General features: G+C 32.3%; 1 protein-coding gene across 1 annotated transcript in view; it reads left to right on the top strand.

The window, feature by feature from the left end:
* The first annotated feature begins 3,768 nt into the window (after positions 1–3,768).
* Positions 3,769–13,157, top strand: part of SERPINA12 (serpin family A member 12) — a 36,085-nt gene continuing 26,696 nt past the window's right edge. Inside the window, exon 1 of the mRNA XM_074285145.1 lies at positions 3,769–3,971. The gene's annotated coding sequence lies outside the window, so the exon portion shown is untranslated. The remainder of the gene's footprint in view (positions 3,972–13,157) is intronic.

Raw genomic sequence — 13,157 nt, forward strand, 5'->3', positions numbered from 1 at the left:
ATTGGTCTATAGTTTTCTTTCTCTGTTTTGATTCTCCTTGTTTATGTATAAAGACCAAATTTGTATGTTAAAGGAATTTGGGAGAACTTTATGTTTTTTCAATAAGTTTATATTGCAATGTTCTCTTATCTAAATTGTAATCATTCTCTTGGGCAGATTTCTTGGGGAGCTTCTGGAGGCAGCCTTGGCTTTAGTTCAGTTTCAATAATTACTTCAAATGCAGCCAGGAGTTAAAGTCCAAATCCTTTATTGTCTCTTCCAAAATCTTATCTCCTTCACTTGGGGCTCAGCTAGTTTTCTGGAGGCCCTCTTCTCTCCTTAGATCCTGAGAGCTCTTGCTGCTAGTCCTTTGTCTCTGCCAGCTTAAGCCTCTAGCTCCCTCTGAATCCAAAGCCTCCAGCCAGCACAAAGATGGAAAATGGAATGACTATTGATTTCTCCTCCTAGAGAGTGGGCTTGTAGGTGGGTTTGTGAATCTCCCGGAAGTCAATCCTGTAAACTATATATTGTTAGAATTTTGTTTCTAATCCATTTTTCTAATATCTTTTTTTTAATAGATCAATTTAATGAGGGAAATGAAAGGGGGAACCCCACTTTTCTGCACATAGATAATCCCATGAGGCGTAGTTGTCCCCTATAAAATGAACTTATAGGGCCGAAAACCTAGATTGATAAATAAAAAGGTTTATTGTAGGAATTTGGAAGTAAAGTTCAGTTACAATGGCCAGAGGTGGCCATTGGGCGGTCAGGACTCCTACATGCCTGGAAGGATACCATGTGTTGGCTGGTAGGACTCCTGCAAAGAGGGCTCCAGCTTGGCCCTTTTTATATCTAGAAGATGATGGGCGGTACCCCTAAGTTCTCGGAGGGCTTTTCAGTTAGCTCAGATCAGGTGAGGGCTGGGGGAAGCTGAGCTGATGATGGGGGATGGGCCTGGATATTCAAAGGGTGCCTTTGACCAGGATTTGTGAATCAAGGTCAGCCATAGGTTGGGCAATTAGAAAGGAATCTTTCAACCCCCATCAAATTCATCCCATTCATATTAAGTTATGATTTTCTACTATGTATTTCTATCATACTAATTCTGTTTTTTTTTCATTTTCCCTCTTTAAGAGGAAAATTCTGATCTCTGCTTTATTTCCTTTCATCTTTAACATACTCTTCCTCTTAAACCCTACCTTTCCTCTAAATCTCTTTCCCTCCTACTCTCTTGTTAATTAAGATGAATTTCTATATCCAAGTATTTGTGTATGTTCATTTTTTTCATCCTTGAGCTAGATTAGATGAAAATGATAGACAAGTGTTATTTGTTCCCCTACTGTATCCTCCATTGTATATACCTTTCCTTGCATGCCCTTTGCATGTGAGATAATATTCCTCATTCTTCCATTCCTCATTTCTCGGTGCATATCTATTCTTCACTCTTCTGTCCTTCTAAGATCTCTACTGATGATAAAGTTCTGAGGGGCTTGATGTATCATTTTTCCATATAAGAATATAAGCAGTTTAATCTTATTAAATCCCTTATGATTTCATACCCATGTTTATCTTTTGATGCTTCTCTTGATTCCTGTGTTTAAATGTCAAAATTTCTATTCAGCTCAGGTCTTTTGATCAGGAGCATTTATTTGAAAGACTTCTCTCTTGTAAAATATCCAATTTTTCTCTCTGGGGTTATATATAATTTTGCTAGGTAAATCATTTTTGTCTATAATTCTAGACCCATTATTTTCTGGACTATGATATTTCAAGCCCTTTATTTTTTATAATGATGGCTTGTAAATTTTATGTGATCTGAATGTGACCTGATGGTACTTTAATTCTTTCCTTCTGGCTGCTTACAGTCTTTTCTTCATGAATCAGAATCTCTGAATTTTGGCTATAATAATCCTGAAAGTTTTCATTTGTGAGTTTCTTTGAAAATTTGCATGGTGGTAGAATCTTTCAGTTTCAATTTTGCTATATGATTCTAAGATCTAGTCAGTTTTTCTTTGTAACTGTTTGAAATGTGTTATCAAGGAAAGCCCTTTTTGCTGTTCATAGCTTTCATATAGTCTAATGATAATCTCTTTTGGATCTCTTTTCTAGTTCATTTGTTTTTCCTGTGAGAAATTTCATTTTTTCTTTTCTAGTGTTTTTTTAAGTCTTTTGTCTTTGACTCATTTTACTTGCCACTAAGAGAAAAGGATTTGAAATCTGGCATACTATTGTTGAAAAGTAATCCACTTTGTGGCTCTCTTCAACAATGAGATGATTCAAAACAGTTCTAATTGTTCAGTAATGAAGAGAATCAGTTACACTCAGAGAGAAAACTATGGGAAATGAGTGTGAACCAAAACATAGCACCTTTCTGTTATTGTTTGCTTGCATTTTGTTTTCTTCTCATTTTTTTTTCTTTATTTCTAGATCTGATTTTTCTTGTGTAGCAAGATAACTATATAAATATGTATACATATATTGGATTTAACAAATATTTTAACATATTTAACATGTATTAGACTACCTGCCATCTGGGGAAGGAGATGGGGAGAAGGAGGGGAAAAGTTGGAACAGAAGGTTTTGCAAGGGTCAATGTTTAAAAATAACCCATGCATATGTTTTATAAATAAAAAAGCTATACTAAAAAAAAGAAAGGTAATCCACCTGTGGTACACCATTTTCAATGGGGGGAGAGGGAGAGTCATTTTGCATATTCTTACAATGGCCTTTTGAGGGAAACAGAGCAGAGATTACAAACCATCATATTAAATATTAGTGAATTGCAGACCATAAAAATTGAGCAACCTACTGCAACTCACATAAAAAATAAATGTAGAACAGAGACTGAAATCTCAAATACCCCAGATCTCCTATGTGCTTCTCTATCTGAAAATGGATAGCATGTGTTACCAAAAATCTTTTGGAATTATAGTTGGCCATTGAATTGATCAATTGTCAAGTCTTTCAGCATTATCTTTAAAATATTGGTGTTATTGTATAAGTTATTCTCCTGGTGCTGCTCCCTTCACTTTGCAGCAATTCATAAGATTATCTCAGGTTTTTCTGAAATTAACCTCTTCATCATTCTTTACAATACCATAATATCTAATTGTATTCACATACCATAACTTGATCAGTGGCTGTTGCTTTTTACTTCTGAGTGCCAAGATATAGACTTATTTGGACTGATGTTATTTATCTCGGGTTAAATCATTTATTTTTTATCCTGATTTATTTGGAATGGATGCATTGTTTCAGTAAAGATATGTAAAAATAAAATACATCTAGACTTTTCAAAAGATAAATAAATAAAAGCAATCTGGACCAAATTATCATTGTTGTACACAGAACAGTAGTTGAATTAATTTCATAGGCCATGGCCATTCCATTCATTCCCATCTGTCATTTTCATCACACACACACACACACACACACACACACACACACACACACACACAAAAACAATCTTTTATTGTTTTTTTTTTGTTCTTATTGCTTTTTGTTTATTGTTTTTATTATGTGTGAGATAGGAGGCTCTCTTCCCTACAGTTAACTAGACTGTGTGTAAGTGGTTTTTTTTTTTTTTTTTTTTTTTTTTTTTTTAATATACAAATTTTGAGGTGGAGTGATGGGACTGACTCACCTTGTCATTAAGGGAGTGGTGTTGATTTTGGCCTCCCACCTAGTACCTAATAGTAAACCTGCTATTAAGAATGAATTCCCTTCAGCCTTGCCAATTCTTCTCAGGATTTGTATGACTTTTCCCTTTACTGAGTACTAGGTTCTTTGGTTTTATTATTGCTATCATCAACATATTGTTGTTTTTATTTTGGCTATTTCAGTCATCACCCTGAATCAGTCATCTCCAGAAACCTCTTGTTCTGGACTTTACCAGCTTTTTTTTTTTTTTTTAACTAAGTACTCACTTTAGGTCTCTTGGCAACTGTCTGAGGGCATCCTTGATATATCTTCCTTTCCAGTGAAAAAAGAAGGTAAGCAAGAGCTCTGAGGCTTGCAATATATGGGCTTTGTATTTAATAAGGCCCTGGGGGGCTTTTCCCCTGAACTTTCTCTTGTTGGTTGTGTTGGGATCCAAGGAAATGTTTGCATGAGATCTGGGGAGTGGCTCTCCCCACTTTTCAAGGGTTCTACAGTTTGCCTTCATGTTTTGACAGAATTATATTCAATCTCACTGGCAAATCATGGTGTCCAGGAAGTAAAAAGAAATAAACTTTACCAAGGTTCTGCTATGGAATATTATTTAATAGTGGGAAAATGTGGTTAGTTTTCCTGCTTAGGCAAAGCTCAGATATTGCTAGAGAAATTTAAAAGAATATGTATTTATATTATCTATGTATACATGTATATACACAATGATAGGTGTATATATACATGTATAGATAGATAGTTAGATAGATAGATAGATAGATAGATAGATAGATAGATAGATAGATAGATAGATGTAAAGAGAAAGTGAGAGAAGATGAGGATAGAGGAAAAATAGGGTAGCAGGAGAGAAAAAGAGTCAGAAAAACAAAGAAATATGTAGTTTACTCTAATTGACTCCGACTTTCAATTTCAGTAATCCCACATCTACTAGCATTTTATAGGATCTTTGAATACTGATTTTGATAAGTTGGGAAATATTTTTGAAAGATGATAATTTTTTTCACTAGAGAAATTATATTCAGGACCAGGCCAGATGTAATACAAATAAGACATATGCAATGATCACCTAATACAATCAGGAATGAGATATCCCAAGAATGTATTTGGCCATTATTCTGTCTTCATCACATTTTGATTCTTAAAGATCAATATGGACTACTTGACTTTTATTGAAAAATGTATTTTTCCAAGACATTTTAGAGATATAATCCTTTCTTCATTGACTTTCTTTAGAGCTTGGCAAGAAAAGTGACTATGGCAGCCAAAAGAGTCATTTTATTCAGATTTCCAAAATATCCATGACATTGAATTCAGTGTTGGCAAGAGAATCTAGGAAGGATATAGGAAGCTATGATTCCACCTGGACAATATGGAGGAATATTCTTCCATCACCAAATCTTTGGGGTTACTGAAGAAAAATAAGTATAGAATAAGAGCAGAGGAGATGATTTATAGACTGTGGGAAGCAATGGCATATTGAATGAAAGTGAACTGCTATGTAAATTACATTTTGGTTCTTTTCTGCCTGTTGGAGCAGAGACCAAAAGACATAAGTTCATTGTATATTATTGACTAGGAATCAAAACCAGACAATGTTTAAGCTATTGTTTCCTTAAGTATCAACTTTTTTCATTCCTGTGCTGTTCCAATTGTTTGATAAAATTGAGGGACCATTAACTCCAGTTAATGATGAAAGTAGGGTATAGTTGGGAGATGGAGAAGTATTTTTCCCTTAAAGAAACAGAAGAAAATTTTCCTTCAACAGAAACTGTAATGGAAAGGAAGGAAAATCTTGCAGAAGAAAGTAAAGACAACTTTTAAAGATCATATTAATTTTACATATGACAAAATACATAAAGATAATTTAAGACAATTTAATAAATGTTGCATAAGTTCAGGGAAAATCAAAAAATCTGAGTTTTTTTTAACAAATCTGAATTTGTTTAAAATTGTCCAAACCTTCAAAGTACATACAAATAGCATCAATTAAGAAAAAGCATAGATTGCTTCTAGGAAAATGAAACAAACAAGCAACAAAAAATAAGTCCTTTGTTTCAAACTCTTAAAAAACATAGTGGTTAAATATAACTGTTACAACAATAAAAAAGTTTGTAAGTGGTCAAAGAGCTTCAACATAAAAGAAAGGAAATCTAAATAAATTATTCCAAAGCCAAGAGAAATTGAAGAATGGAATGGAATAGAATATTCTGAAAGACAAAAGAGTAATATTGCAATCCAATATACCCATCAAATCTCATTCTAATCATTAATGAAAAAAGATGAATATTAAGAGGAATTTGAGGAATTTCTGAAACAAAAATAGATATTAGATCCTTATATTTAACTTTCAAAAAGCATAAGGTAAGGTCAATAAATAATACTTCAAAGGAAAAAATAGGGACTTTCAAAAAAGGTTAGAGGTATCATCAAGAGATAAAAAGGATGCAAGAATATAGGGATTTAAGTTCAACTTACATCTTTAACAAGAAATGTAAAGATGGAGAAACAAAAATGAAGATTCCTAAACTAAACTCCTTGAATCTCTCACGGTCAATTAGTGTATTTTTAAAATGTTATTTAAAAAAGGATACATAAAAGGGAAGAAACAGATGATCAACAGAGTATGATCAATTATGTTCCCTTATGCAGTCTATGGTGAACCACAAAAAGATGGTGATTTCTAAAGTCTTTCAGCAAGAAGATGGAGAGAATGAAGGAAAATGGGAGAGAAAATAGAAGAGAGAAATTGATTCTGGGGATTGAAACAGAGAGATCTCACTCACTAAAGATAGCGAGGAGAGAGTCCCATTAAAGGGTACTACCATGGGAGAAGATATATATGCCTGTGATGGGGGCTTTATAATATGTTTAGCCTGAGGAGTGTTGTGAATAAATATACATACACACATACACACCATTTATTATATATCAAACATTGTACTAATTTCTGCAGATACAAATATGAAAGAAAAGCCAGTTTGTTTGTTTTTTACTTAAGTATCTTATATTCTAATAGAGAGTTCAATATACAAACATATAAAGAAAAGTGGCATCCAGGGAGGGGAAGTTAAATAAGAAAAGTTACAGGAATAATGAGTGAAGTCACACGGAATGAAGTTAAAGTAAATAAGGTTTTAGAAGTGGGCATCTGAAAGTATATAGAAGGACAGGCTGGGTTACATAGTGAATAGAGTTCTGATTCTGGAATCAGGAGGACCTGAGCTCAAGTTCAGCCTCAGATACTTACAAGCTATACCCTAGATGAATCACTTAACTGTTTACCTCTGTTTCCTAATATGTAAAATGCATTAAGAAGGAAATGGCAAACTATTCCAGTATCCAAGAAAATTGCAAATGGGGTAATGAAGACTGAATATGACTATACAATAGTAACAGTGGGACAGGATTAAGTCCTTTTATAATCCATTTTTAGACAGAAGAATATTTATGAAGTGAAGAAAAATAACTGAAGTCTACACCCAGATGAGACAACCACCCAAGATCTCAAAGAGATTCTGTATAGGAAGTGCAGGCATGAAAGGGGTAAGCTTTACAGGATATGGTTTCTGGAACAGACAGGATGACAGGCAATGCAGAAATGGTTAGATTGTGAAGTCCACTACTCCCTATCACTCTTCCAAGTATATTAGAGGGTCACTTTTAAGAGAATGTGCTTCCACTGGCAACATCCCAGCTAAGGAAACCATATTTGTGAGTCACTGAAGACAGATGACACTCAGAATGGTGATAGTAATATGGAGGAGAAGAGAAGAAATAGAATGATTTTGAGGAAAAAAAAAACTAATCATGGGGAGATAAAAGGGTAAGACAGACATACAACAAGAGGAACAAAATTTATACTAAATCCAAAAAAAGCAGCAAGTGCATTCATGCTATCAGTGAAAGCAATGGTAAAATTTTAAATATCAATAGAGATAAATGGTATTATATTAAAGAAATCATAGAAAATGAAACAATATTATCATTAAACATATGTGTGTCAAATGGCATGACATCTAAGAAATATATAACTTAAACTACCAAATATATAACTTAACTACCAAAAGATATATTACACATTATATATATATATGAAATGTGTAATATATATATATATATACATATATAATGTGTGATATATATATATATACACACACACATTAATTGTAGAGAGATATTAAGGTTTTTCTTTCAAATGTAGAAAATCTAAAAGAAATATAAGCAAAAGGTAAAATAAAGAACTGAAAAAACTGTTATTTAGAGCTGTAAGACTTAAGAAATGAAACATTGAAGAATATATGTATTTTTCAATATGGCACCTTTACTAAAATAGATTATGTACTAGGGCAAAGAAAAAGTATAAACAAAATTTTTAAAGCATTGTAACAACCTTCCCTGAGAGGACTTTATCAAACTAGAAGGTCTAAAGGGACTGAAAAAACATTGAAATGTAAAAGGAAAAGTTTTAAGAAGTATAATAAACATTTAGAAAAGATCTGTGGATTGACTAGCTCATTTGCATATCTGACCAAAAAGAACAATTAAATTGCCTCTATAAGATACCCATAGACATCTGAAAAATATAAATGACTGATTTGTAACTGATCACCACAAATAAAGAAAGTCTTTCTAAGAAAATAGGCCTCAAACCAGGAAGAACTGGCAAACCAGAAAAACTAAACCTCTTATGCCTCCTGCACAGAGGTTCTGGGGGAATCAAAAAGGAGAGGCAATCTAAGGCTAACTGCTATTTCCATAACTAAAAGTGAGAAGTAACACTATAGTTGAAAAGAGAACTAGAACATTTCAGTCAAGAAAAGTAGTATTTTTTAGCTGAGCCAATGGTTAAAACTGGTGAAAGACTGTAGCATCAAAGTCAACTCCAGTAGTTGAACAGATCAACCCATCTAACACAAATACTATGTTCTGAGAAGAGCCTACTGCTTGAAAGGCCTATTTCTTACTGGTCTGGTCCAGCAGCTCAGAGCAGAGTAGTCTACTTATATCTTTAAAGGGCAACACTTTCCTTCCAGCCCCTCAGGCTCTTAAACTAGTTGTTATCCTCTAATCCTCAACACTTTTTATCATACCATTTCCAATTTGTTGCCAAGATTTGTTGATTTCACTTCTACAACATTTCCCAAATATATCCCCTAAACTTCCCTGACACTTCCACTGCTCTAATATGTAGCCTTATCACTTCATATTTAGAATATTACAATAACCTGCTGGTGGGCCTGTCTTTCTCAAGTCTTTTTTTTTTTAATTATAATCTATTCTTTCAGTCACTAGTGATTTTCCTAAAGCACAGGTCTAACTATGCCATTTCCCCTAGTCAATAAACTCCAGTGGTTCTGTATCACCTCCAAAATCAAATACAAAATCCTCTTTGACATTCAAAGCCTTTGATAACCTATTTCTTTCTACTTTTCCAGTCTTCTGTCTTATTTTGTATCACCAATTCTTTAATCTAGTGATACCCATCTCCTTGCTTCTCCATGTATAAGACACTCCATCTCTCAATTTCGGGAATTTTTCTCTGTTCCCCAAGCCTGGGATACTCTCCCTCGTCATCTCCTCAACTTATACTTGAACTACTGCAGTAGCCTATTGGTTGGTCTTTCCATTTTGATTCTTTCCTCACTTAATTTATTGGCTTCTCTGGTATTCTTTAAGTTCCAACAAAAATCTTATTTTCTATAGGGAGCCATTCCCAACCTCATTTTATTCTAGTGCCTTCCTTCTCTTAATCATGACCTTTTTATGACCTGTTTTTAGCTTCTTGTCTCCCCTGTTAGATTATGAACTCCTTAAGGGCAATTACTATCTTTTGTCTCTTTTTGATTCACCAAAGCATATCATAATGCTTAGCACATAGTAGGTACTTAATGTTTATTGATTGATTAGCTAATCTATCTGAACACTCAGCCTGCCAAGGCAAATTGGGGAAATGAACTTAGAGATAGAGGAAGGGGGATATTACAGGAAAAATATTAAGCATATAATTTACTGAAAATAAAGTAAACAAATTATGATCAGAACAGTGGACTCAAACAAAAGCCAGAACTAAATAGAAATTTGTCCATGAAAACAACTAATAATCACATGAAAGGCAGTAATTAATGATAAGATATCCCAAAAATTCTGAAATGCAGTTATAGCATCCATAAAGCATAAATTAACAAAAGATGAAAAGTAGATTGATGAATTAAATATGCAATTTAATTTAAAACTTTAAAAGCATCAGTTAATACCAAAGTAAGCACAAATGAAGAAATCTTCAAAATTAGTGAAGACATAATTGAACTTAAAACCCTAAATACTATGGAACTGATAAAAGCTAAATACTGGGTTTTTAAAAAGACTAAAAAGATCAATAAACCTTTAACTACAAAAATTTTGTTGAAGTTGGAGGAAAACAAATTACAAAATAAAAAAGGAATAAAGTAAAATTCTAGCAAAGAAGAAATAAGAATTAGCATGACATACATTACTACTGCATGACAACTAAACTGAGAATTCAAAAGAAATGAAAGGTTATCTATAAAAACATAAAATATTCAAATTTTCAAATATTCAAATTCAACAAATAATACTTAAATAATTCATTATTAGAAAAGCAAGTTTAGATAGCTAAAAATAATAGCCAAAGAAAAAGGACCCCAATGGAAATGGATTTACATGGGTTTAATCAAATTTTAAAATAACAATATTGATGTACAAATTATTTTTAAAAATTGAGGTCTCCTGCCTTTGCCCCTCTCGGAGAGACATGGACCTTATGCGAAGTGTCTCTCACGGGTCTTCACAGAAAATCTCTTACCTTTTCATGTTTTGTGCACTGTATATGAAATAACTTATATCAACAGTAAAGGAACAGTGTTCTGTTGTTTTTTTTTAATATTTTTTTCTTTTAATATGCACTTGAAGTCACACTCTTTTGTCTGAGACTGTTACTCCAGGTAACAGCTCAGTCTCACTTCCCAAGGGCATTGTGTATGACTTGGTAAAGATGGAACAGGCATTAACAAAGGGGCCCTCAACCAGGGTTGAAATAGAATGACATACACTACTACTGCATGACAACTAAACTGAGAATTCAAAAGAAATGGAAGGTTATCTATAAAAACATAAAATATTCAAATTTTCAAATATTCAAATTCAACAAATAATACTTAAATAATTCATTATTAGAAAAGCAAGTTTAGATAGCTAAAAATAATAGCCAAAGAAAAAAGACCCCAATGGAAATGGATTTACATGGGTTTAATCAAATTTTTAAATAACAATATTGATGTACAAATTATTTTTAAAAATTGAGAAATTGAACTTTTCTGGAGAAAAATCAATCCCAAATGAAAAAAAGAATAAATCAAATAAAGAGAAACACAGGCTAGTATTAATAAATATTTTCCCAATCTGATGGACATGAGGTAGAACATTACAATAGATTTAATTTTCATTTCTGTAATTATTAGATTCTTGCATTTTTAAAAAAATGTCCATAGATAGCTTGGGTTTCTTCTGTTAAAAACTGCCTGTTCATATTATTTTTAACCATTTATTTATTGTGAACTCGGAATTTATTCCTCACACATCTAATTCATAAAATTTGTAAAAAAAAAAAAAAAAAAAAAAAAAAAAAAAAACTTGATACAAAAATTGTTTTCCTCAGTTAACTATTTTTCTTTCATAAAGAAGATATGATTTTAACCATATTATTTAATATTTAACCATATTAAATTTAAGCATATAAAATTTAAGGACATACTATTGCCATGTTTTAGGTGGATAATTAGGAGTTCTGTATTAAAGTGATATAAATAGGAGTCAGCTAATAGAATTTAATAACTATTTGGATAGTAAATCATTCCCCCATTCTTTCTTCCTTTTCTTAATCAGTCAATAAGCACCTATTAGTTTCTAGGCACTATGTTAGGCACTGGATATACAAATACAAAGAACATAGCAACTCCTACCCTCAAAGATCTTACATTTTAATGGGGAGACAAACATGCATACATATATACACACATACATGTTTTTATATAGATACATGTTTGTGTCCATACGTAACAAATACAAAATAAATAGATATTAATTTAAGTATAAATTTTTTTAAAAATTCTTATAAATTTTATATAAAATTTATATGTAAATTATATATTTTAATAAATATAAATATGTAAAAAGTAGTTAGATAAAAGCTTCCATTGGATGGGGGGGCACTAGAAGTTGAGGAGTCTTTGAAATGGTATTTGAGTTACCTCATAAAGGAAGAAAGAGATTGAAGAAGAGATGAAAAAGGAATGCATTCCAGACAAATGGATCAGCCTTTGTCAAGACATATGAACTGGGATATAGTGTGCGAGAAAAAGAGAGAAGAGTTGATCACAGACTGAAAGAGGAAATTATGTACAATAAGTCTGGAGAAAATGTGTAGAAGCCAGGGTATAGAGGAGAGTTTTTGAAATAGTTTTTATTTTGTTTTATTTTATTTAGTTAACCTATTAAATATTTCCTAAATTAAATGTAAAAAAAAAAAAACCCAGTAATTTTTAAGCTTTTGAATTCCAAATTGTTTCCCACTTTTCCTCCTCTCTCCCTTTATGAGAAGGCTAGCACTTTGATTTCAACTACACATATGAGGATATGCAAAACAAATTTCTATATTGATCAGGTTCCAAAAGAAAACCCAAGCAAAATAAAATAATAAGAACAAAAGTATTTTAAAAATATGTTTCAATCTGCCTTCATAATCCATCACTTCTCTCTTTGGAGGTACATAGCATTTTTCATCAAGTGTCCTTTGGAAACATCTTGGATTATTATCTTAATCATAGTAGCTAAATCTTTCACAGCTCATTATCTTTGCTATATATCAGGACTTCTGTGTGCAGTGTTCTTTTGGTTCTGCTCATTTCACCTTAAATGAGTTCATTCGAATCTTTTCAGGTTTTTCTGAAACTATCCTGCTCATCATTTCTAAATAATATTCCATCAAAATCTTATACCACAACTTACTTGTACTTTCCCAATTGATAGGCATCTCCTTGATTTCCAATTCTTTGCCACTATAAAAAGAGCTATTATAAATATTTTTGTACAAATAGGTCCTTTTCTTTTTTCTTTGACTGTGGGATATAAACCTTGTAATGGTATTGTTGGTTCAAAATGTATGCAGTTTTGTAGTCATTTGAGCACAGTTCCAAACTTTTTTTTTTTTAATGACTAGATATCACAACTTCACCATCAGTGCATTAGTGTCCCAATTTTTCCATGTCCTCTCCAGCACTTATGTTCCTTTTGTATAATGTTAGCCAATATGATAGGTGTAAGTTAATAAATCGGATTTGATTTAATTTGCATTTCTCTAATCAATGGTAATCTAAAGCACTTTTTCATATAAGTATTGCTAGTTTGATTTCTTCTTCTGAAAACTGTCCATATCCTTTCATGATTTATCAACTGGGAAATGGCTCTTTATAAATTTGGCTTAGTTCCCTATA

Source organism: Sminthopsis crassicaudata, chromosome 2, assembly GCF_048593235.1.
Source record: "Sminthopsis crassicaudata isolate SCR6 chromosome 2, ASM4859323v1, whole genome shotgun sequence".
Lineage (NCBI taxonomy): Eukaryota > Metazoa > Chordata > Mammalia > Dasyuromorphia > Dasyuridae > Sminthopsis > Sminthopsis crassicaudata.